Genomic DNA, 24,685 nt, shown 5'->3' with positions numbered 1-24,685 from the left:
CTCTTGGCATAATATTAGTGATGAATATGACAAAAAAAGAATTTCGTTATCATAATGGTAAGGATTGGAAAGATATCCTATTTACAAATGGTTCTTACAGTTACACAGATATTAATAATTATATTAGGGAAACATTAATAAGTAATGATGATTATGAATTTGATAAATCAGACATTGCACCAATAAGTTTGGAATTGATTTTTAAATAGTTTTAAGATTTTGATTTCAATTACAGATAATTTTAAGTTGGTTTGGAAAAATCAAAATTTTCATACATTGCTTGGATTTGAGAAAAAAAAATTAGACAAAACTGAATGGGGGAACTACAAAACCAAATTAACTAACTCTGTGGATACAATTTTCATTCATTGTGATCTTATTTTTAATTCACTTGTTGATGGTAATTTCAGTGATATTATTTATGCTTTAAGTACTGCAGATTTAACAAAAAGCTTATCCATTTACAAAAGAACCAAAAAAGAGTTGGATATTCTGAAATTAATAAATTATTATAAATTCAATTAGAATAATATTCCAGATGTATTTGGTAGAATAATTAATTTTAATGAGGTTGAAACAAGTTTTACACTAATTTTAAAAGAAAATTTAAAAAAAACAAAAATTTTTTAAAATTTTAAATTATAAAATTTTAAATTTTAGTTTTAATAATGTAAAAAAAAAAGTTTATGCAAAAAAAAAAAGGAAAATTTTTTTTATTTTAAATTGCCACACAGGAAAAAAAATTTCTTACATGGAATCCCTGTGGTTCCGGGGACGCGGCCCTTTGGGGAACGGGTTTATCTTTGACATTTAACGAAATTGTTTTAAAGGGGAAATTTGCATCTTCAATTGGCACAGCTTTGGAAACAGCGGGAAAAAGACATTTTAAAGTGGAACAAAAAAGGTTGGCACAGAATTTTGGAAAATTTTTAGTGCGGAAAAAATTTGTTGAAAAATTTAAAAAAGAAACCTGCCCCGGCAGTTGGTAATTTAATTCCCAAAGGGAAAATTACAAAAAAAGAATAACAGTAAAAAAAAAAAAATAATAATTTTAAAGAGGAGGAATTAAAAAAATTTTAAAAATAGTTTTTTGTCAGGACCCGGGAACTTCAGCTCGACAAAAACGTATTAACGATTAATTTTTTAAAAAACTAAATTTTAAATTTTAAATTTAAAAAATAAAAAAAATAAAAAACTATAAAATTTAAAAACAGTTTAGAACAAAAAAATTATTGTAAAAGATATGAATTAATCTATTCAATTAATACAGTTTTTTTAATATCTGTCCGGGAAAAAAATTTAAGCAAAAAAAAAACGGTTTATCCCTTTACAATTAATGATAGAAGTTCATATTTTGTTTGGGTTTTTAAGGGTTTTTTTTGGAAGTAATTTTAAAGAAAATTTAAACTTGCTGATGGTACTAGGAAATAAAGGGACCCCCAAAATTTGCTCAAATTAAAAAATGCAGCTTCATTAATTACCCTTTAGGGGTTTAAACAAAAGGGAAAAAAAAATTGTTTATGTTTGTAAAAATTTTATAAAAAAGGTAATAAATGTAAAAAATTTTTAGTTTAAGGGCCTAATATTATGAAAAATCAACGGGAAAACCAAATAAATTTATTTATTTAGTACTACTGTTTACTGTGCCGCGGGATAATAATTCGGGTTTTTAAATTTAAAAAGGAAATTAACCAGGAAAATTTTAAAGAGGTAAACACTAAAATTCCTTTAAACAATTATTCTTTTTTTCGGGTTTAAAAAACAAATTATTTTTCCTCCAATCAAATTCAAAAAACCACTACGCTGCAGATGATAAATAAATTTAAATTTTTTTAGAGCAAAACTGCTGATGCGGGTTAGAGTAATTGAAACCCAAAATTTTTTCTAGGGGTTTTCCACGTTTTTTTTTTTAATAAAATTTGGGTTTGATCTAATTACTACTGAAAGATTTAAAAAAAGTTGGTCTACCTTGGGGAAAAATTTTTGACGAAAAACAACTGTTTTACAAAAAACAGTTTAAAAAACTTTTAGAATAACAGCGGTGAAAAAAAAACCCAAAAAGTATTTTTTTTATTTACAACGACCTAAAAAAAAGAAAAAATTTAAAGGGAAAAAAACCCCAAACCCATTTTTTTGATCCCTTTTTTAAAATTTAATGAAGCAATATGCTTGTACTTTGAGCCTTGTCGTCTTAAATTTTGGTAATGGTGTTTTTTTTCCAGAACAAATACACAATATATCAAGAATATATATGTGAAATTAAAATTTTTAAATTAAAAAAACCAAAATAATAAGTTTTAACGGGAAATCTTTAAATAGATTTAATTTTCAAAGTTTGTTGGATTTTTTTTCTTTTTAAATTTAGAATTTTAAAAAGAAGTAACTAAGAAGACCCAAAAAAAAATTTTACTTAACATTTTTAAATTAAATACACCCCCACTGCTAGATATCGTTTTTTTAGCAATTGTTTTTGTATGAGGAAACAGTTGAAAAAATTACTTTTGGGAAAAGAACTTGTTATTTTTTAAAAAAATTTTCTTTTTTAAAATTGAACTTGTCATTTTTTTAAATAAAATAAATTTTAAATTTAAAAAAAAAATTTATAAAATTATAAAATGACATCAAATTATATTAAAATAAAAATTTTAACCTTACGAGGGACAAAAAAAAAATTTCCCGGGACCCTACAACAAAAAAATTCCACATACTTTTAGATTAAAACAAAAACAATTAAAGGGAAAATTTTCCCTTTACTTTTAAAAAAAAACACAAATTAATAAAATTTAAAAAAACCGGGTTCAAATAAAAAGGATTAGAAATTAAAATTTTAAAAAAACCCCCAATGTCCAGTCAAGGTAAAAAGGGGTGGTTTTTTAGGAGCTTTGGCTGGTTTTTTTTTTTTTTGGGAAAAAAACAATTCTTCCAATGCAGAAAAAAATAGCCCCAAAAAAATTTTTGGCCCCTCAAGGCATTGGCGCTTTGTCTGGGTTAGCCATACTGGGTTATTTAAAATATTTGGGAAATGGTATGATTTCAGTGGGCCTAATGAAAAGGGGAAATATGATATAAACCAAATTTTACCCCAAAACAAAAAAGAACTTGTAGGATCTGGAGTGATTAAATTAACACAAAAAAAAAACAAGACGGGGGGTTTTTTGGGTATTTTGGCTGCTAGCTAGGAATCCCTTTTTGGATTACATCTTTGTAAGGGAAAAGGGGAAACATGGCCGGGGTTATACAGTTTGGGATTCACAACGAAAAACCTTTACAGACAAATTTCCCCTTAGAAAAAAAAAAATAAAATTTATAAACAAACCAAAAACTAATTTTGGGAAATTAAAACAAGGGGTTAAAACAATTAAAAAAAAAAAATTTTAAAAGGGGGTATTTAGTAGAAATAATTTACCAAGGTAAAACCCCTTCGGAGACCACGGGGTCTCCCAAAAATTTAAAAAATTAAAAAAAAAGGGGTTGAATGTGGAATTATAAATTTGGAGGGAACTCGGGTTGGTCCTGGAAAAACTTTGGGGTTTGTTTTTTTTTTTTTTTTATTTGGTAAAATATACTTCGACCCATTTGGATTTTCCCCCACCAAAAGAAGTAATTCAGTATATACCAAATGTAAAATACAACAATGCCCCAATTCAAGACAAAACAAGTACCCTTTGTGGATATTTTTTGTTTATTTTTCTTTAAAAAATTTTACAAGATAAATTTCCTTTTGTATGATTTTTTGTAAAAAAATTACTAAAAATTCATAATAAAAGGAAAAATTTTAAAAAACTATTTAAATTTTTTTTTAACTAAAAAGGGACTTTTATTTAACTTTTTTAAAAACTGTTTTTATTTAACTGGAATAATTAATATAATGGGAATTTTTCAAAAATTTTAAATAAAAAAGGGTAAATAAAAAAGAAAGGCAATTAATAAAAAGACCCCCATTTTTTTTTTAAACAATTTTTATCCCCAAGAAAATGAGGGTGGATTATTTCAATGGAAAACTGTAATGCTAGCCCCTTTTTTATTTTCAAAAAGGTAATAATGTAAAAAAAAAAAAATTAATTTTAATTGCTTTTTTAATTTAAATTTTGTTGGGGAAAATTTAAAAATTAGAAAAAGGAGAAGCTAAATTACAAATAAAAAAAAAAAAAATGAAATTTCTTCAAAGTTTTCATGAAAAAAAATAATAGAAAAAATAAATCTATTTCTTTTAAATTTAAATGCAAATGTTTTTAAAATTTAAATTTGATGTTATTTCTTTTAATTTTTTAAAAACTTACGAATTTTCATTTAAAACAATTTAGGGTTTTCTATAATTTAATTTTAATTTTTAATTTTAAATTTTAATTTTAAAATTTAAATTTTTAAGAAAAAAGTTTAATGTATCAATACCATTATCAAAAATATATCTTTTTCACCCAAAATTTTTGAAAAAAGATGTTTTATTTTTTAACATAACGGGGAAAATTGTGTTTATCAAAACGAATAATTTTAAAAGGGTGTGATTATTTTGGGGGTTGAATTAAACAAAGTATCTTTTTTTTTTTTATGAATTTTGTTTCTTAACAACCGGGTTTTTTTAATTTCCTTTTTTTTTTTTAACTTTTAACTTCATTTTTAAAAATAAGAATACATTTTAACTTTTTAATCCGACAAATTCAAAAATTTAAACCTACCCCCGGGCAGTTTCATTTTTAAAAATTTCCCAAAATTACTTTTTTTTTTTTAAAATAAAAAATTTAAAATTCTGATTTGTTATCGGAATCCCTATTTCAAATAAATCTTTTCCTTTTTAAAAATTCCTCTTTATATTTTTGGGTTTTTAAATTTTTAAAACCCAAAATGAATAAAGTGTCAGGGGAATATTTAATTTTTAAAATTTAAAACCCTCGTACTTTTCCCTTTTAATGTAATTATAATAAAAATTCATACTTTTTAAATTTTTTGATAAATTTTAAAATCCTTTCCCAAAAACATAACAAGGTCGGGTTTTAATAAAAAAACTTTTTTTATTCTATGAATCCCAAAACAAATTTTTGGTTAAACTCTTTGAACTAACAAAGGGAAGGTTTTGGGTTTATGTATTTTAATAAAATTTTTTTAATCATGAGTTTTTTTTAATTTTAAACCCTCTTGCGAAAAATTCCCCAATCGCTTACCAAATACGAGTTTTCTTTAAAACTTAAAAAAGTCCTTTTAAAATGAATTTTTTTCCCTTTAGATTTTTTTTGGGGTTTTTAAAATCAATATCCCTTTTTTAACCAAGGACTTTCGCCCAAAATTTAAATTTTTTTAATGTTTTTTTTGTTATTTTTTTAACCCCTAATTGTGTATATATTAAAGTTTTTTTTAATGAACACATAATTTTTTTTTTTCTTTAAATTTGGGAAACAAAATTTTTTTTTACATTTTTTTTTCCTTTTTCAAATTCTGTTTTTTTTTTTTTATATAATCAAAAGCCATTGTTTGGTTTTTTAATTTTTTTCAGGACTAAAGGTAATCATTGGGGGTTTTATGTAATTCTTTTGGATTTTTCAAGATCACATTAACAAAAAAATTTTGTTTTCCCTTTTGGGAAATTTTTTTCTTAAATTGTTTTTGGGTTATAAATTTAAATTTTTCCAGAGGGAAAAGGTTGCACAAACCCCAACCCCCGAAAAGGGTTTTATTGGCGTCAAGGAAAATTTAATGTATTTGCTTTCTTTTTTTGAATCATAATCTTTCATATTTTTATTGTTTGCTTTACGGGAATCGGGTTTGAAATAAAACTTATTTCCTCCCCGCCCCTTTTTCAAAAAAAAATTTACTTATCAAATCATTATTAAATCTAACTTTTTTCCCCAGTCATTTTTAACATTGCATCCCAAGCAAAACCAGGCTACTAAAAAAAATGAAAAAGGATCTAATTTGTAGAAACTTAAACATATTTTTCTAAAATTTTCGAATCCCTCAGAAAAATTAATAGTCATTTTTTTAAATTTTGATCTTTGATATTCTCCCTTTGTTTAAATTTTTAAAATTTTTTTAAAAACTTTTTTGGGCATTTTTATATTCGTTGTCAGATATGTTTGTTTCTTTTAAAAATTGAATAAAAACCCTTTTTTAAAAGGTAATTCTGTTTTTTAAATTTTTTTAATGAATCCATGAAATCATATGGAAAAAAACCTTTTTTTTTTAATAATTAATTTAATCAAATTCTTGAGAAAAGAAATTTAAATTCTGGAATATTTTTTACTAAGTTATCCAATGTTTGGGGACAAAAAATTGGAAATAAAATCAATAAAGACCAAGTCGGAAATCATAAATGCCATATATTTTTCCCCATATTTTTTGGAAAAAAATTTAATTTTTTTTTTTTTTTTTTCCCTATTTTTTGCATAAAAAAGGGACCGTCTAACCTTTTAAAATTTATAAAAATAACAGGAATTTTATGTGTTATTTTAAAAAATTTAAATTATTACATTCTGATGAGCACTTCCTCTAAATTTTTCCCCTTTTTATTTACAGTGATACTACTTTGATTGAATTTTCTTTAAAATTCTTTTTCACAAATTGCCAAAACTTTTTTTTTTAAATTGGGTTGAATTTCATTTTTAGCCCTTCTTAGTTCTTTGTTAAAGTGCCTTTAAACTTTTCTTTACAATATTCCCTTCCTAAAGGGGCATTTTTTCAATAAATTTGGGTAAACTGCATTGGGAAACTCTAAAAATTTCGGGGTTGGTTTAGAAATTTTTATCGCATAAAAAACAAACAACTTTATGGGCCGTAACCACAATTATATGTTTTTTGATAGGGTTCAGTAAATGAAGATTCGTTGGGTTTAAAGCATTTTTAAAATTTTTTTAGTTTTTGGATTCAAAATCGGCAAAAATTTTAAAAAAGGTACTCCCTTAAACCTTTATGAAAATTTTTTAAATTTGGGTATTTTACTTCCCTTTTTTGGGCTTTTTTTACCCCTTTTGGTTCCCATTAATGGGCTAACAATTTGGAATTTGTTCTTTTTAATATTTTTTCTTGGGTAAATTTTTTTAAAGGGAAAATTTTTTCAAAAATGTTTTTAAAGTTGATTTTTGGGTTTTTTTTTAAAATTTTTAAATCTATTAAAGTCTTTTACCCCAAACATAATGTTGGACTGGGGTTTTGGGTGATTTACACCCCTTTTTAAATTTTATCATTAGTAATTAGCAAAGTCACAGTGTTCTTCGTATTGATAATTTTATATGTTTCAATGGATAAATACTATTTTCTTTATAACCAAATAAAAAAAAAGGGTAATTTTATTTAAAACTTTAAAATTTTTGGTATTTGATTTTTAAAGTAAAAAGGGAAAATTTTTTTCCAGTTTTATCAAGATCCCTTTAAAATGTTTTTTATATTTTGAAATATTTTGAGGTTTTTTTCAACGGAAATTTTTTAAGTTTAAAAGACACCCTCTAAAAATTCTTTTTCATCCTTCTTTATATTTATTTTAAACCTTTTATTGGGTGTTGTTAAAAGGTTTGGGAATTCTAAATAACTTGAAGCAGCCCAAAGGGGTATACTTATATCTGTTTAAATAAGAGATCAACGCCCTTTCTCCCGCCAATTTCCCTTTAGAAATCCAATTACCAATTCCCATTTATTATTTCAACCCAAAACTTGATGTAAAAATTTTTTTTTTTTCATTTGAAAATTTAAATTTTTTCTAAAGCCTTTGATTTTAAAAAAAGCTGATTTTTTAAAATTGAACAGTTTTACCATTTTTGCAAAAAAATTATTTTTAAAAAAACGTTTTTTTTTAAACCTTTTTTAAAATTTTAAATTCAGATTTAAGTATTTCATAAGAGTCGTTTATAGTTAAATATAATTGATTCTTTGGATCTTGTCTATTTTTTTAATTTAAAATTTTAAATTTCTTATAATATTGTTTTTTTAATTCCGATTTCCATTATAAAATTTTTTATTTAGAAAAAAAAACACTAAGAAAAAAAAAAATTAAAAAAAAAAAATTAAAAAAAAAAAATAAAAAAATTAAGTTTTAAATTTTCTTTAAGATTAATTAAAATAAATTTTAAAATTTTTATCTTTTTCCGCTGGTTTTTGATATTTTCCCCTTTTAACTTGGTTTTTTTCCCTTTTCAGGAAAATGTTATTAACCCCGAATTAAAAATTTTAAAGGGCTTTGGAGCTGCAAAGTGCTTTTATATGTTTTTTTTCATTTTTTCACAATCGGGTTTCAAAAAAAAACTTTTTTGGATTGTTTTTTGAATATTATTTGGGGCTGGGGCAAAACAAATAATTCCCTTTTATCATTTTCTTCTTTAGTTAATAGACAACCACAGTCCCCTTCAAATAAAGTTCTTTTACGAAAATAAGGTTTTATAACATTTTGTTTTTATCAATGACATGATTTTTATATTCATCGCCCAACTATTTGATTAAGTTTTGATTTAATAAAATTTCTTTTTTTAAGAACTTTTTTTTTTATGAATTTTTGTCTGGTTCTTATTTCTCCCAAAGTGCTAGATAATTTTGGCATAATCATTCTATTTACCTTTTATTAACCTTTATATAATATACTTATAGAAAAAAATCTCTAAAAAACCAAAAGTAAAAAAATTTTTTACAGTCTTCCTTTTTTTTTTACTTTTATATCCGGGTTTAAATTTAAAAATTTCCCTTATTTTGCATTTTAAGAGGTGTTGAAAAATTTTTTTCCTTTTTGCTTTTTTAATAGGATTGTAAAAATATCTTGAATAACCCTTTTTTTCTTCCCTTTTTTATTTACCCTTTTTCCAAATTTGTGTTTTGTTATAAGTTGTTTTTTTATGATGATTGATTTTTAAAAAAAAAATTTCTTGTCGTCAAGTTTTTGTCTGTTAGTAAATATGGTAAATTTCGATGGGGAAAAGCACCAGCAAACCCGCTACAAATTTTTTGGGGAAAAGCGGAAAAACGGGGCTAATGCCCGCTGGGAAAAACCAAAAACACCTCCGCTGTAAAATTAATCCGGTAAATTACTTTTCCCCCCAAAAATTTTTAACTTTTTTTGTAAGCAGCGCTTGTTTAGTTAAGGTTTAATAATTAATTGATTTTATTTTTCCCATTCCCTTATTATTTTGAAATTAGGGTTTTTATTGGCTCAAATTTTTAATTTTAAAATTTTTTTTTTAAATTTTTTTTTGTTCAAGATCGCTTAAAAGGAACCCCAAATATTAAATTTTTCATTGTAAACCCTTTTCCCTTTTACTAAAGCTTGTTTTTTTTTTATAGTCTCGTCTAAAAAAACTTTTTTTATTTAAAAACTTCTTGTTAGTAGGGAAAAGTTCTTGTTCATAAAATGAAACCCCCAAATTTTTTCATTTTTTTTAAAACTTTAATTTGTGTATGTTCTTTGGGGTTTGTTTATTAATTTTATAAATTTTAAATATTTCCTCTGTCCGTTTTGGGGTATATCCTTTTTCAAAAAGTCTTTTAAGTTTGCTTTAAAAGAACTCGATCACCAATTTTTTAAAATTTTTTTTTTTTTACTTTTTTTGGGATCTTTAAATCACCATATAAAAAAAAAAATAAACATACCTTTAATTTTAATTTTTTTTCTAGCTTCGGTTGGTGTCCTTTTTATACTAGAATGTTTTTTTTTTGTTAAAATTTTTAAACCATAAAAAGGGAAAAATTTTCTAAATAAGTATAAATATTATTTGCTGTAAAATATTTCCCCCATTATTTTTTTTAAACTTCTATTAAATCTTTCTATTTTCTAAAGCCTTTTTCCCTTTATTAAAAAGTTTGGTACATATTAATCTTTTTTTTATTCAAAAATTTATTTCAAACTTTTTATTATTTAAAAATTTTTTTCCTTCATCAAACCCATAAATTTTTCTGGTTTAACCCTCCTTTAAAATTATTTTTTTCAAATGCTTCAGTAACAAAAATTCCCCCAGTTTTTTTCTTTTTAAAGGAATAACCCCAAACATTTTTTACTAAAAAAAATCAATAACGGGGTTTTAAAAAGTACTTTACTCCTTTTTTATATTTTGAAAAAAATTGCATTTCAACTAAATCAGCTGACCCAAATATCATCAAATCATTTAAAAATCACTCTTCGGGTTTTCCCAAAATTTTTTTTTAATTGGGTTTTTGTAATTCTTCTGCTAATTCCTCGCTCCATGTGATTCCGGGGGTATACCACCCCCTTTTTTCCCCTTTTTTGATTTTTTTTTTTTGTCCCAACCCCAAATGTGTATTTTTTTTTTAGCTGGTTTTACAACTAAATGTTTTTTCCCAAACCCTTTTTTCCAAATGTTTTTGAAATTTTTTTTATTTTAAAAATTGGGAAAACATTTTTTCTTATCCCAAAGTACCCTTTTTTACAACCCCTGTCATAGCAAAAGTCCTGGACCCTACATACTGGGTTCCCCGTTCTTGACAGGGGGTCCATTTCTAGGGGGGTTTCCCGGCCCACCCAAAAATTTTAACCTGGGAAATGTTTAAAACCCTTTTTTAGGTAATAAAAGGGAACATTGGGTTTGGAATATCAAAAATTAACCCCCCGGACTTTTAACAACTTTGATTTTAATTTTTTTCCCCCAAGATGAACCCAAATTTGCCCCTTTTTCAAATTTTTTTCCCGTTTTTTTTTTGTAAAAATTTAAAGAGGATTTATATTACAGAAAAAATTTTTTTCTTTCAAACCCAAAATATTTTATTCTGTAAACTCATCTAAATTATATGTATTTAAAATTATTTAAAGACTATAAGTAGTTTTTAATTCAAAATAAAATTTTTAAAAAACCTTTTCAAATTTTTTTAAAAAAATTTAAAAAGCCAAAAAAATTTTTTCAAAATTTGCCAAGTTGGCAGACATTGTCACATTTTCGCCACTTGGCAGAAAAAAATTTCCCGGGGTTTTATTTGGTTTTTAATTTGTGTTTGCCAAAGTTCTGCCAAAAAATTTTTCAAGTTTGGGAGGGGAAATGCCCCCCATTGTTGGCCCCTTGGAGGATTTTGGCAAATATTTTGGGAAGTTTTTAAAAATTTTCTTTAAAAATATTTTTCTATAGGTTTTTTTATAAAGTACTATAAAATTTTTTTTATTTTTTGGGGTTTTAAATTGTCCGGCATTGGATTTTTTAGGGAAAGGGTCAAGGGGGCGGGGGGGCAAAACGGGCCAAAAGCGGTAATTCCCAATTTCTACTCACGAAATTTTTAAACATGTACAAAAGAGCCCAAAAATTTTGTAATGTTAAAAAATTTAAGAGTTGAAATTTTTAAATTTTAGCCCGCCTTTTTGAATAAAAAAAGAGCTGTCGGAGGACAGCAACGGGTCGACTATTCAAAAGCCTTGTCGATTTATTGAATACAGTCAAAAAAGGGCATAATTTAAAAAAAAAAAAAAATTGGGTTATGGAACCGCATAGTGCCCTTTTCAGCTCATGACAGTGGACAAGTGTGGAAAATTTTCAAAACCCTTCCCATTATTGGGTACTGAGGGTTTCCAATACATATAAGAAATTTAAACCCCCCCCAAATCCTAAGTTTAAAATGGGGGGTAAAATTTTTTAAAATTTCAAAGTTGAGTTCTTACCCTTTGCCCCTGCCCTGTATATCATGGGCGTGAAAAAGCGTGGGGAAGTTTCAATCCTTTCCCCTTAGTGGTTTCTGAATTTCCAGCTTACATACAAAAATTAACCAAAAAACTCTAGGGTTGGGAAAAAAAGGGGATAATTTTTTAAAAAAAAAAAAAATAAAGTTATGGGACCGCTTTTTGCACTCAGATCATGGGCAGTGAACAAAGTGGTAAGTTTCAATCCATTCCCAAAAAAATGAGTTTCGAGATACCAGCTACATACAAAACCCCTTTAAAAAAAAATTCTAAGTCGAAAAAGGGGCATTTAAATTTTTTTAAAAAAAACAAAATAGAGTTAAGGAAACCCCTTTTCAAAGTAAGGGCGTTTATGCAGTAAATAAGTGTGAAAGTTTCAATCCATTCCCACAAGTGGTTTTCTGAGTACCCCTTAATACAAAAACCCTTTAAACCAAAAAAAAACTAAATCAAAAAAGGGGCATAATTTTTTAAAAAACAAAATAGAGTTATGGGAAACCTTTTACATTGTAAGTCAGTTTTTCACAGTGAAAAAAGGGGTGAAGGGGGCAATCCTTTCCCCAAGTGGGTTTCTTTAGAATTTCCCGCTTTACATAAAAACTTTAAACCCAAAAGGGACGCGGACGCCGACGCCGACGGGGGGGGGGGGGGGGACGCCGACGCATGGGCGAATCCAAAAACCTACTATTTTAAATAGTCGAGCATTTTAAAAAAAGAGATTTTGCATTTTGCCCCCGCGTCGGCGTCGGGGGTGGGGTTTGCCGTTTTAAGTTTTTTTTTATTAAATAAAACATCTCTAATATTTACTGAGACGAAAATTTTTCCAAAAGTCCAAATCTCGTATATAAAGAAAAAGTTGGCTCAGTCCCGTATCATTCCCTCCCTCCTCAAAAATTTCCCGCTTGAAATTCATGCTGGAAATTTAAATCATTTTCTAAATATTCAGCCCTCCTCTTTCCCCCTTTAAAAAACCCCCTATGCCCCCGGTTTAAAAAAAAACAATTTAAAAAAATAGCCTTGCTGCACCGCCCCCAAAATAGAAAAATCCAACCCAAAGGGTTTAAAATTTTGTCGACCCCCTTATTTTTTCCCTGCTGCTTAAGCCTTGTACCAAACCCTTTAAAACAGGCTTAAGCCTTTACTTAAAAAGTTTTTTAAAAATGGCCAAAAAGGGTCATAACACCCGGATTGTCAGTAACTCTCTGAATTTTCACAGGTTTGCAAACTTTGTTTAAAACCTCATGTTTTTTTCGATGTAAAGAGATGTGGAACCAAATTTGTAGTCCTTTTGACGGGCCTTAAAAAACCCATATTTTTTTGTTCTCGTAAAAAACCCAAAAAAAAATAAAATAAGATAGGTTAAATTTTTCTGTTATTAAAATATGATGGAAAAAAGAATGGCTGAAAAAAAGTTTGCGGGGAAAATTGTGAAAACCCCATTAAAAAAGGGAGGGCCTAAAAATTTTCCCCCTGTCAACTTTAAAAAATTGATGAAGTAACTATATTTTCTTAAAGAAAAGGGACCCTTTAAAAAAAGTATTCTTTTTTGGGGTTTTTTTCCATTAGGGGAATTAGGATTATGCTCGTTTGCATGAAAAAAAAAGAGGAATAAACGTATTTTGTTACAAAAGGCAGTGACATATATTAGGGGCCCAAAACCAAAGTTTTGAAATGTCTTAACATTTTTTTTGGGAAATTTCTGTACAATAGTCAAAAAATCAGTGTATTTAGTTAAATTTCAATTTGGAAAAAGTTTCTAAAGTGTAAGATAATTTTTTTTTCTATATTTTAAAAAACTAGCTGAAAAAGATTGACTGAATTTAAAATTTGGGAGATGAATTGTCAAAATATATTTATTCAGGAAGGGGCCCAAAATTTTCCACCTGAAAACTTGTATTATAGCTTATATTAAATTTTTTTAAGAATTTAAAATTTATTTAAATTTTTGGGGGGTGAAAAAAATAGGGCACTAGGGCCCTGGTGGGGCTTTAATGGTTTTTTCACAAAGTTTTATGTAGGGGGAAAAAGTAGGTCACTAGGGTTTTGGGGGTCTTTAAAGAAAAAATTTTTCGAAAATTTTTTCCCCCGCCGATTTAAAAACGGGAGGGGAGTAAAATTTAAAAGGTGTTGTCCGTCCATATTCCGTGCGTGCGGGTCCGTCCGTCCCAAAAATTTTTCAGTAAAAGAGGAAAAATTTTCATGAAATTAAAATAAAAATTGGGAAACCCAAAATCCTGCGTTTATGCCCCTCAAGTTTTTTTTGGATTAGTTTATTTCCCTTAGATGTATTGCCCTTTACTGAAAAATGCCCAAAAATGTCCGTCCGCAGCCATTTCTCAGTAACTAGCAGGTAGAATTTCATGAAATTTGACATAAAGATGAACCAACATACTGCGATGATGTCCGTCAATTTTCTTATTTTGGATTTGTCAATTTCCTTTAGAGTTGTTGCCTTTGATTTAATGAAAAATGCCCAAAAATGTCCGTCCGCAGCCATTTCTCAGTAACTATCAGGTAGATTTTCATAAAACTTGAAATGAACATGCACCAACATACTGTGATGATGCCTGTTAAGTTGGTTTTTTTTGGATTGGTCAATTTCCTTAGGGTTATTGCCCTTGATTTAATGAAAAAACAACGTCTGCAGCCATTTTTCAGTAACAAGCTGGTAGAATTTTATGAAAGTTGAAATAAATATGAACCAATATACTTCGATGATGTATGTCATTTTTTTTTCAATTGGTCAATTTTCCATAGAGTTATTGCCCTTTAATTATTTAAAAATCTACATATTTGTACTTAGCAACCAACCAATGGTACAATTTCATTTAACTTCTTTCCTTCTTTTCCATGAACATTTATTATAAACATGTGAAATTTTGTGCCCACACCTGGTCACCACCTTGCCTTGGTCACACCCCCCCCCCCCTTCCCCCCCCCCCCCCCCCCCGACTCCCCACAAAAAAATCATTCCTTTTAATGTCTTTTCTATATTTTTCAAACCCTCCATGAAATTTTATTAGCATGCAAAGTTGTACCGTTACTCCACCTCACTTTCCACTCAGTCTTGCCAACCACCCTGATCATGCATCCCCATTTCCCACCCATTTTTTTATTTTTAATTTTCCATTAATATTTGCAGTAAACATGTGAAATTTTGTACCCTCACCCGGTCACCCCAGCAGCCTTCCCCCCCCCCCCCTCCCCCCCCCCCCCCCCCCCCCCCCCCCAAAAAAAAATAGAATTTTCTGTTAAAATGATTTTGACTAATGAAATTATTTGCTTCTTAGTAACATCCTTAAATTTTTGCCAGATAAATTTTTTTGCCATTCCTCACCTCAAGCCCTTTCGGTGGGGGATACCAATTCATCGAATTTGCTTGTTATAATAGGGTTAGCCTCCGTTACTCACAATAAATCAGTTATCCATTCAGCGAAGCGTCTCATCGCTATTTCACATGTACATACAATTACGTTGTATCATATGTATCTACCCGTGAAACGTTTTATGCACCCCCCACCCCCTCTCCCGCGGAATAAGGCGGCATATGGTGATTGGACTGTTCGTCTCTCTGTACCATCTTCTTGGATAACCTTAGAATGCTTTGACGTAAGAAGTTCAAACTTGGTAGGCAGGTTGGCGTGACCGGCAGACGACCCGTATTGATTTTGAGGTCGGTTGCTCAAAGGTAAGGTCGCCTTGATCTTGATCTGAAAATCAGTTTCCGTCAGGTATGGCCCCTTCCTGGGGTCACATGGCTTATTTAGAATTATACTGGGAACACTTTGAAATCTTCTTATCCAAAATTACAGAGCTTAGAGCTTTAATATATGGTATGTAGCATCATCTAGTGATCCTCTACCAAGATTGTTCAAATTATCCCCCTAGGGTCAAAGATGGCCCCGCCCTGGGAGTCACTTGGTTTTATAGACTTGTAAAGGGAATAATTTTGAAATTCTTCTTTTCCAAAACCACAGGGCCTAGCGCTTTGATACTTGTACATAGCATCATCTAAAGGTCCTCTACCAAGATTGTTTAAATTTTCCCCTAGGGACAGATATCGCCCCTGGGGTGGGGGAATCTTTTTGTACAAAACCATATTGCCTTGGGCTTTGATACTTGGTATCCCTGGGGTTTAAACTGGCCTCGATCCGGTTGAAGTAGGGGGGGGGGCAAACGGTTTGAATAAAAGTTGTATAGGGACGAACTTTTAAAAACATTCTTGTCTTAAACCGTTAGGCTCAGAGCTTAGTTATTTAGTATGTGGCATGTTTTACTGGTTCTTTACCAAGATTATTCAAATTATGACCCTGGGGCCAATATATGCCATGCCAATGGGGTCCCTTGTTTTACACTGACTAATTTTTAAACAAGTTTTTAAAAAATCTTATTGTCCGGAACCATAAGGCCCCGACCTTAGATATTAAGTATTGTCTAGTGGTCAACTCTCAGTTTTGTTCAAATCATCACCCTGGGGTCATTATATGCTACGTCCGGGTGGTCCCTTGTTTTACATAGACTTACTTGTTTTTTACGCAATAGCAAAGAAATTTGGACCACAAGTATAATGTTTGATACAAATTTCAGTACTTACCTTGAATAATCTTAATCTTGACCTACTGACCTACTTTTTTCGTTTTTAAAGTTACATTAAAGAATGTATAATTGTTGATTCAGATTTCAATACTCATCTTGAATAATCTTGATCATGACCTATTGACCTACGTTTTTGTTTTTAAAGCTGCAACAAAGACACTTGGACCACCCGTGTAATGTTTGAAACAGATTTCAATACTCATCTTGAATAGTCTTAATTGTGACCTACTGACCTACTTGCTCGTTTTTGAAGTTAAGCAAAGAAATTTGGACTACATGTATAATGTTTGATGTGGATTTCAATACTCGTCTCAAATAGTCTTAAGCGTGACCTACTTTTTTAAGTTACCGCATAGAAATTTGAACAACCTGTATAATGTTTGATACCGATTTCAATAATCATCTTGAATAGTCTTAATCTTCACCTACTGATCTACTTTCGTTTTTGAAGGTATAGCACAGAGTTTGGACCACATGTATAACTTTTGATACTGATTTCAATACTCATCTTTTATATTCGTAACCCTGACCTACGGACCTACTTGCTTTTGAAGCTACAGCAAAGAGATTTGGACCACCTGAATATTTTTAAACAAATTTCATTAGTTATCTAAATCATTGCAATACAATGACCTACTCACCTAGTTTTTTTGTTTTTGAAGGTTTAAAAAATTTCGTGTTGGGCGACCTGTGACTTTCTACTTTTTTGTTTTAAATATTCCACCTCAATATATTCTTACATCACCCTACCCCGAGGTTAAAAATAACAATAGGAAGATAATTTGTTGGTGCTACCCCTTAATGTAGAAAATCCAAACTTAGGTTTAACTTTTCTCGTGCCCCAATATTCACGTGCCGACTAGGTCGTTGTAAAGTTTAACTCAGAGGATAAGTCACAACTAAACAGTTTTTAAAAACTCAGTTTTTCAACTCTGTCACTAAAGAAGGTTAAAACCAGTAATAGTTAAAGACACTTGTCCGTGCATCCGTGCGTGCGTCCGCCGAAGTTCGTGATGCACCTTGCTCAAAAAGTATTATATATAAATTTATTAAACCTTGCATAAGTCTTTATCATGATACGAACTTGCGCACCTTCTATTTTTGTCATGGTCCGCCCCTATTTCTAGAGTTATGACCCTGAAATAGTCAAAATGCACATTTTCACCTTTTGACACGCCTAGCTCAAAAACTATTTGAAGTAGATTCATGAAACCTTGCATGAGTCTTTATCATGATATGAACTTGCGCACCTCCTATTTTTCATCTGGGTCAGACCTGTATTTTTAGAGTTATGGCCCCTGAAATAGTAAAACATTCCCATTTTCACCTTGTGACGTGCCTAGCTCAAAAGTATTTAATATAAATTTATTAAACATTGCATGAGTCTTTATCATGATATGAACTTGCGCCCCTCCTATTTTTCATCTGGGTCAGCCCCCTATATTTAGAGTTATGGCCCCTGAAATTGTAAAAAATGCACATTTTCACCTTGTGACGCGCCTAACTCAAAAAGCATTGCATATAAATTGATTAAACCTTGAATTAGTTTTTATCATGATATGAACTTGAGCACCTCTTATTTTGTCTGCCCCGCCCCCTATTTTTAGTGTTACATTTTTACCTTGTAATGCACCTAGCTCAAAACTTAGATGATATAAATGGACGAAAACTTGCATGGGTCTTTGTCATGATATAAACTTGCACACCTCTTATTTTTGCTGGCTCCTTTCCCTATTTTTAAAGTTATGGCCCCTGAAATGGTCAAACAAATGCACTGTTTTACCTTATTATCTGCCTAGTAGCTGAAAAAGTATTTGATGTAAATTCCTGAAACCTTCTTAGAGTCTTTATCCTAATGTTACCTTGCATTCTTGACATTCTTCTCGAGAATCTTAGCACTTATTACAGAGTTATGGCCCTTGAAATAGCCAAAAATGTGGATTTTTTGTTTGTTATGCTCATAGCTCAAAAAGTATATGGCCTAGAATAATGAATCATTTTCATAAAATGTTTGTTTATGCTATACCCCATTAAGACTGCAAACATTCAAATTATTTCCCCTTATTTGTGACAAATGTACCAGTGGGGTCACACCCTGTGTCCTACAGACACATTTTAGTTTTTAAAAATCTATTAATAGATGTGAGCAGTTAAATCAAACATTCAAATTGCCTGTGTTTAAAGTACACTTGTTTCTTGCATCCACAAACTAATCAGCTATTTGTGTTTTAATTATATGTGTTGGTGGGAATGTAATTTTGGTCTTGTTTTGTATCATCAATATACCTGGTTAAGTGAACAATTTGCATATATAGTACATATAACAAGAAATGTGTCCCGCTAAATATCTTAACTTGTTGGCTTCCTTACATGAACATGCTATGGCGTAAAATCACGTAAGTTGAAGTTCACCGACAATATTTATTACAGGCTAGTTAAAAGATGGTACTAAAACAAACTATATCTGATATTGTTTTTTCATTGAAAACTTGAAACTGGTGTACTTTAGTGTTTTAATCATTTAACTACTATACTCTTTCTATTCTGAAAGACTATTTCACACACGCACGCACGCACTAAACAGTAAATTTCAAACAAATAAGAGACAGAAATCAAAATAAATAGTACTGATACTTTTATGTTATGATCGTAAGAAGGAAATCAGAAGTCATGAGAAAAAAATGAATTTCACGACATCGAATCCGTCAACATTTTATTTAAAAAAAATCAATATTCCAAGAATAATTAAGCGCTCACAATGTATAAGAAGATCACAGCGGTATAATAATGTACATTATGCATGATGGTCAAACCAAACACCATAGCAGATGTATGAAAAGAGGTTATTCCATTGATAAAAGGTAAGCGTAGATTTCACGGAAGCAAAGATCACCCCAAACACAGTCACATAGATGCTTCGCAAAGTAGGCCCACAACAAAGACAAAACTGTAACGAAATCAAATAACAGACGGGTTACTTCGAACGTCCAACAACAAGTACATTATTTTAATCATATGCAAAATACGGAAATGGATAAGGGGTAGGTAAAAGGGAGTGACCACGAATATTGTTTCTACAAATCTATCTTATTTGCATAAAGACCGATAGGTCCGACATGAAACATAAAGGCAGATGTTCTACCTAACAGTTTTTCCTCCCTTTGAAATGTATATATGGCAAGAGACAAAATCCATGTACGTCGGACGTTAATGTTCATTTCAAAATTACATTTTTTTTATGTACCCGAAATGTTGCTCTCGCGTGATAAAAGTATGAACCGTGCAAATATTTCTCGAAGTAATCTAATGTACCGGATGAAATGTATAAGTGACTACATTCTTGCATTTAAATATGTAATCGCAAAATTTGTCCGGATATTGGACACTTTTCTTCTCCACAGCACATCATAACAAGAAATATCTTTAAAAATGATGGTCGGCGAATTGTAATAAGGAAAGAAGTTTATGAATTTTTCATCTAACATTCATCTTTCATCTAACATTTTTCAAATTGCAAAACTAAATACCGCACTTAAACAACTTAAATGGTTCTCTTTTAATTTTTCGCAAAGGTTTCGTAGGGTTGCAATTTTGTTTCGTTTATCCTTAGACGAATAATTACAGCAGTAGTTTAATGAAGATTCAAGAAGCGGTTCATGAGAAGAGGTCATTAAACGTGTTTATATTTTTAGCTAAATTGGTCCCTATCCCCATTTGTAACAAAATAGCGGGAGACCTTACGATATTGTTACACACTGAGTTTGATAAAAATCCATTACATTTTAGTGGTTAATGCGAAGAAAGGCATATCTACTTTTAGCTATAGTGGTCCCTAATAGGACCCAAGTTCCTATATAAATAAATTTGGAAGAGGACCTTATAATGATGCTCCAGACCAAGTATGACAAAGATCCACCAAGCTGTTTATGATAAGCTGTATAAAGGCATTTCTAGTTTTAGCTCTAGCAGCCCCCTAAAAGGGATTAAATGTCCCAGCTGAACAAAGTTGGCTGCGGGCCTAATAAAGATGCTACAAATCAAGTTTGATTAGAATGCATGAGAAAAAATCAATTAAAGGATTTTTTATTTTTTATTTTTATTTATTTCTAAAATAGGCCAACTGATCCCGCTTTAACAAATGCATATTCGCTATTCATGAATCTTTGGACAATGACGTCACACCTATAGAAAAGTGAAGGTCAAGCAAAACATACAATTGTAATTATTTCAATATTTCTGTTTCATAAGCAAAGTTTGACCGTAGTCATATCACATAGATAAACTGTATGCAGCGTACCTTCATTTTAGTGTAATGAGATTCAGTCATTATATAGCATATATATAATAAAATAGATTTCAACTGAGTTCAATATTTGCATACCATACTAAAGAAAAATATTCATATATAATAAATCAGTTGAATAATTTATAACAAATGTATCAAAGCAAACAAGTACTCATTTTAATACGCAATCTGAATAAGTCACAAAAACAAGAAACCTTTTCATATACAGACGACAATTGTAACAAGGAAAATCTTTTAAAAAGCACTTCTCTACATAAAAGACTCTTATCACACCCTTATTCATGCGATACGCAGACCGTATTCAGCCCTTTCTTTAATTTGATATATGTTGGTATTTGAACAGGTTTTTATCATATTTATTAAACTTACTTATCATTTTGAGATATATCAATATTCTTGCTAAATATACTGAGCCAAAGTTAGCTTTAAAACTGTGAACAGCGTCGTTTAGGATAAACGCCTTGTCTACATTTTACTCAGCGTAGCAAAATCAACAGAGTGAAAGAAATTGACACTCTCGTCCAATCAGGCAGAGTGTTGCATAAATCTTCCATTTTGATAAATTATCTATAATGCGTTATCAAGTAGTTTGATTTGCAAACTGAAGTCACGTGGCATAGGTAACGAAAACAAATTTAGACGGCGTTCGCCGAAAAAAGTGTTAATAGCCTTTTACAGTAACGGTCTTCATCAATTATACGATCAATATTTGATTCCATTTGTTAATACATTCTAATGATACCAAGGTTTTAATTTCTTTCAATATCATTTGTAAATGTGTTAAAGCTATTAAAATACTATTTAGAAGCGCAGAACGCAACCAGACAAGAAAATAATACAAATGTGGGTATAAAATGCAATTTTGAACTTTCGAAGAGAAATTTCTAAAAAAAGACAAGATAGTCCACGGCCATTCGTAATCCCGCTCGAAAGTAGTTGAGAAATATAGCCACATATACCAAATTATTCCTTGGTCCAAGACAAAAATAATATGTATGTATCTCTTTTGGGGACCGCGACTGGATCCGGAAATGACGTCATCAGTTTGGCGACCGTTTACGAAAATAATACTGCTGAATAATGATTAAACATATTAGTAAAATTGCTTATAATATCGGATATGATGTTATCAAACAAGCCAATTGGACATATCAAATATATTATATTTGCACTTTCTCAGTAGAAAGTATATTTAAGTTATTTTAATTGTTTTTTTTTTGTACCCCACCCACCTAATTTACAATGCATTTTTACATGTCGCTTCTACCTCTTGAAATAAAATATTTTCGACTAATCTTATGGCGTTGAATCTGAAATAAGATTATTTCCAAACGTTACAAGAAATATAGCATACAATAAGGGAAAATACGTTATTAATATCTGGTTTTAATCAGTACCTAGAAGGAAAGGATTTTGTCGAAAATGCAATACAAATCAATGTCGGCACAAGTAATTGTCTATGCTGTTATCATGTTATTATTAGAACATGTACAGCATTAGAACATGTGCATATTACATGCATTGTTTGCAATTTTATTTAAACAAGATATTTTCTTAAAGTTAGATTCATAATAGTCGACTCAATTACTCAGAATTACTGGTTAATCATATGCATTCAAACTTGACATCAACACTGAAAGCGTTTTACTTAATTCGTCTTCAGCTCCGCGATAACAGAAGTATCTATAAACAATATTATTTATTCATTTAAACGTTTATTATGGGCTTTCCGTAATTATGTTTAGCTAATTGCAGGAGGAGGGGCATCAGGGGCAGGGGATACTCATTTCATTTTCTTTCTTTCATCATTCTTTCTCTGAAACTGAATTTTTTTCTCAACAGATCCGATTTGTGATAAACTCTGATTCATGTTAATGCAACGCATATTTGAACCGTAAAACTCTGCAGCAATGCATGTATAGGTTAGAACATGATAAATACCTGAACGAAGTAAAGCCAATAGACAGAAAGCTTAAAACGTAAAAAAAAGGAACGTAGTGCGGCAAAGCCTTGGAACGGTCAGTTGCAAAACAATGCTGGTGTGCTTAAACAGTAGTTCAGCAATAATGCTCACACTCTATATCTCCACCATATTTCAATGTTATAGAACATTATACGTAAACTTAATCCCCCGACTGCTGAGTGTCTTATTCACGCAAGGGAAACTGAGGGCACGCTATTATTTGAAACACAAAAATGATCGAGTAAATATCTACATTAAATATGTAAATAGCCTCTGGTCCTTTAGTATTATGAAGTTCGTTAAATATCATTATAATATAATTCAGCTTAAGCTGGTGCTAATGGGCATGAGATTTTTTCACCTTTCTAAACCTCTCAGGAACAAATTTAGTCAAACCAAGTCTTCTATTATCTTGATTATTTGCGTTCTATACTTTCAAGGGATCTTCTTAAAGCTTTTAACAAATCTTTTGCGCATGTTCTCCATGCCGTTACAGAAAACAGAATACCAGCAGAACATTATTAAGGATCCGACAAATCGGGAAAGTAGAAATATATCAAAGAAGCTCAGTCCCAATGGCCTTTAAGAACCACCAGTCATGGCGTGGTCCACCTCTTTCGTTGGTCACGATCAAAGAGGAAAGTGTAGCATCCAGCTGACAAAAGAATGAACACCGAATGCAACATATCTCCATATAAGAGGGTCAGAACCGCATATGATAAAACATTTCATCATTTGTGAAAATTTTCATTGAAATTGATAAATAACTACTGTTTTGATACACTTAGTAATAGAAGTGTTTTTTAATTGCTATTAAACTTAAAAAAAATAACCCACACAAGTCTGAATTACAATCGTAACATTTAGTAGAATATTCTTGCACTTGATAATAGCAGTATATTTGCAAAAGGACATATTGATAACGTTCACTGAATTTCTGAAAGTCGCTCTTGCAAATATATGAAGATTATATAAATGTTAAGGAAAAGTGTATTTATTAAACGTCGCATATAACCGACAAACAACATGACCTACAGCTGATTGCGACAAACTACGTATCTTGTAACAGATAGTTATCTAAGCTGATATATTGCAGAAGATTGTATGGGAACATCCCCATCTGAATAGGGAAAAACTCCAGTAAATAAACTTGAAAATGTAAATCAATTTAAGATATGGAGATATATCACAAGCGATGCAGTATTGTAGTCTTTGAATTGTTAGTTTCATTTAATAACTACACCTCTCTGACATAAAAAAATGTCAACTGTTCGAGCAACAACTGATTGTTTGTATTTGAAAACTTCATCAAGAATGCGTAAATTGTTTTTCATATAGTAGCCACACATAACTGTGTTTAACGTTTTCTAAATCATACGACAAGCTAGGCAGAAGTAGTTCTCATGGATTACTTATTATCTCTCGAAAAACTGCATTCCCTTACCGGACATCGTTTAATAACGAGATGCTTTGACAAACTGCCTCACAGGTTCACATGGAATTTATTTTTAGCAATGTTACAGGCAGGAAGAAAAGGATTAACTGAAATCAAATACACAAAAAAGGCGTTTAGTTAAAGCAGTTCCTTTGTAATTCATTCGATTATTTGGTAAATAGGTGTAAAGAGTAAAGGAATCATATGAAACGACGGAACAGCACACCCTGTAATTGCTGGATTTTAATTTTTCTGGGAAAGTTTTTTTCAGAATCTGCATAATACTTTGTCGCAATATATTTTTTTCACATGAGGTAAATATCAGTTCGACATGAATACGATTTAATAAATTAGAAGTGGTACATGTATTAGAGGTTAAATTTTCTATGAAACGAACATAATCCAATTGTATATGCAATTAAGGAATCAAAAATAGTATTGCTGATCATATACAATATGCGAGCTTTGCTTGAAAATACAAATGAAGGGATGTGATTAGTGACCAAATCTTGTTCATTGAAAGGACTCAATGTGTAGTTTTTAGTATTATAAATTTTCTTCTGTAAAACGTAAATATACTGTAGCGCTAAACGACGATGACATCATAGACCACTAGTATGCTGGACAAAAACATTCTTAGAGAAATTTTCTGATGATTCCTTTCGTAGATGTCTTTAACTTAGTTTTAATGATTGAATTTATCAATTTCAATAGGAGAATCTGCATTACAAAATAGTTTACAACAAGCTGTAAATGCATTAGAAAAGGCATTTTTAAAATTGTAACAGATATTTTATCTAT

This window comes from Mercenaria mercenaria, chromosome 18 (genome assembly GCF_021730395.1).
Source record: "Mercenaria mercenaria strain notata chromosome 18, MADL_Memer_1, whole genome shotgun sequence".
Lineage (NCBI taxonomy): Eukaryota > Metazoa > Mollusca > Bivalvia > Venerida > Veneridae > Mercenaria > Mercenaria mercenaria.
The sequence above is the reverse complement of the archived record's forward strand: the minus strand, read 5'-3'. Positions refer to the sequence as shown.